The sequence below is a fragment of the Capsella rubella genome, unplaced genomic scaffold, assembly GCF_000375325.1.
Source record: "Capsella rubella cultivar Monte Gargano unplaced genomic scaffold, Caprub1_0 scaffold_4, whole genome shotgun sequence".
Classification (NCBI taxonomy): Eukaryota; Viridiplantae; Streptophyta; class Magnoliopsida; order Brassicales; family Brassicaceae; genus Capsella; species Capsella rubella.
The window spans coordinates 14,455,252-14,457,933 of record NW_006238920.1 but is presented as its reverse complement, the minus strand read 5'-3'; positions in this window follow the sequence as shown (position 1 = coordinate 14,457,933).

Genomic DNA, 2,682 nt, shown 5'->3' with positions numbered 1-2,682 from the left:
ATATAATAAACAAAGATAAGATTAGGTTTATACTAGTTTACTAGACGGCTCGTGACGCTGCCTAGGAGATGATTAGATGAGATGGGTGACAACTGACAAGTAAGAATGGGGGGGACATAAGAGTCAGTGTTCATCTTTTGGAGCTTTCTTTGATTTTGTTTTATATTGACATTGTTAAGTCATATAAGCATTTTGGTTTCTAATGCTATAGAGTCTCTTCGAGTCATGCTAGAGGGATTTTAGGATCCTTCCCTCTCTCTCTCTTTTTATCCATCAGATGGATTCCATCTTTCTTCACCACTTAGAACGTAAAACATATTATTTGTTCGCTTGTTTATAAATGATGAAAGCATGCATCATAAATGATTAACCCTATACGATGTCGTTGTTAAGTGGGGGCGACGATATATAACTCGACATAACAAAAGACGACTTCGCTGTAGTGTCTTGGCTATATTTTGTTTTCGGAATACGTTACCACATGGTTACATGTGCATTGGTTCTTTGTTCTTTTTCTCATGTCAAATACACAAAACAAACATATCGTATCGTATTGATTCTAACCTTTTATTTTATCTACTAAGTTTAATTATATGAAGGAAATAATAAATAATTAAGGTGTTTGTGTTTTCAACTTTTCATACAATCTAATAATAAACGCTCGGTGACAACATATTTTAGATTAATAACGCATACAGATAGCTCGCGTACGTGCTTCTATTCTATATCTGGTTCAAGAATTTTTCCAAAAAAAAATGTAAAACGCGTTGTTAATTTGTAGATTATTAGAATTGACGATCGTGCTGGTGGTTTATTCGATATCATCATTATTGGTATAATCTTTTTCTTTTCATTATTAGACCACTAAATTCTATTACAATAACTTTTGCTTCTCATTCTAAATGCATAGATATTATCGTTTTTCCATTTTATATATACTGTTATGATTGCTTTCTTCTCCAGAGTCCAATCCGTATAATAATTTTACCAAGAAGCTACAATTATATAATTAATTAAGATCGTAAGTTATTGCGCCGTAGTCTATCAAGAAATAGTATTATTATTTTTGGTTAGAAATATTGAGGTGACGGTGTTAAATTCGGGAAGGATCAGGGGGGGAAGAATTCACACAAGAGAAACTAATTAACGCTGTTAATGATTATAAAAGTTAAAGATCGCAATTAATGAGAAATGGCTTCACGTGATATCTTCTGTTTCAATTCATCGCGTTTGCCGTACGATGAAGACATTATAACAAACAATCCAACGCTTCACGTGATGTTTCCCTGTATATTTCAATACTGCAAGGAACGAACGAGTTTACTAATTACCTAATGCATGTTCCTATCGTTTTAGTGTTATCTTCTTCTCTATACTGTCACTAGATATGTACATCAGTAAATATTATATAACCTAAACCAAACATTTAACATATTATAATTTTCAAAATTAAGCATAAAGTTTCTTTAGGAAAAGTAACAGTGCAGTTTTGTTTTTTATGATTCTTTTGCATTGTTTTATTCCCGTCGAGGCGGGCAAATGTTTGCCACTTAAAAGAACTTTCTAACTTTCAAGAACAATAACTAAATGTTAAATGTCATTTTAACAACCGCATCCAAACATTGCAATAGTGTGTGTTAGAAATTATTGCAGAAAGATGAGATCTACTCTATTATATACTTATTATTATGATAATATAGATAGAATGTTATACAAAATTTGCATACAATATATACATTTTTGTATTGTTTGTTTTTTGTTTTACAAAACATATATTATTGAAAAACAGATGCAGTGATGATATACAGCAAAATGTGTTATTTCATGTACATATATACATTTTTAATCAAGTTTTAACAATATTTTATATAAACAAATGTGATCAATATATGTATATTCAGGAAGCCAAGGTATCTCTTTGGGTTAGTAGTTAACATTTTTTTTTTTTCTGGGTGCAAAAGTAGTTAACATTTTAAATTCACAAATTTGGTCAGAGAGATCAAATGTACGAGGGCAATTAAGTGAGATGGCTTTGATACTTGGCAACAAATAAAACATGTATGATGATGCAATGCAAATGGGTTTAGTCATTGTGATAATTAAAGAATATAAAGGCCAAAACGTAACTAATAAAATATTATTTAAATTTTGTTTGTTTTAATCATTCCATTTTTAAGTTAGGATAGGCCAATATCTATATTAACATTTTTAAAGACACTTATGAAAAAATCCTTGATTTGCTCACTTATTTACAAGGTTCTACCATTGGTATTAATATTTCTTTTTAAATAGTTTAAAAATTAATAATGAAAACAAGAAAATCTCCCTAAAATTTTTCGAAAATACTTAAGAAAATCTTCAAGTTAAAGAAATATTTATTATTGCGAAAAAATAGTTAAGAAAATCTCTATTAATTATTTCGAAAATAGCTAAAACAATTTTCAAATTTAATACATACTTATTATCTTAATAAAAATTTCCAAAAATAACTAATGTAAAATTCAAAAATATGAGGCAAACTTCTCAAACTAAAGTCAGTCGATTTTATAAATATTAAATAGGCACACGATTATTATTATTTTTTGTGGGATACACACATTATTATTTAATAATAATATAATGAATAAATCTGCAATATATATATATATATATAATAATTAATATAAGAAAAAATTTGAAACT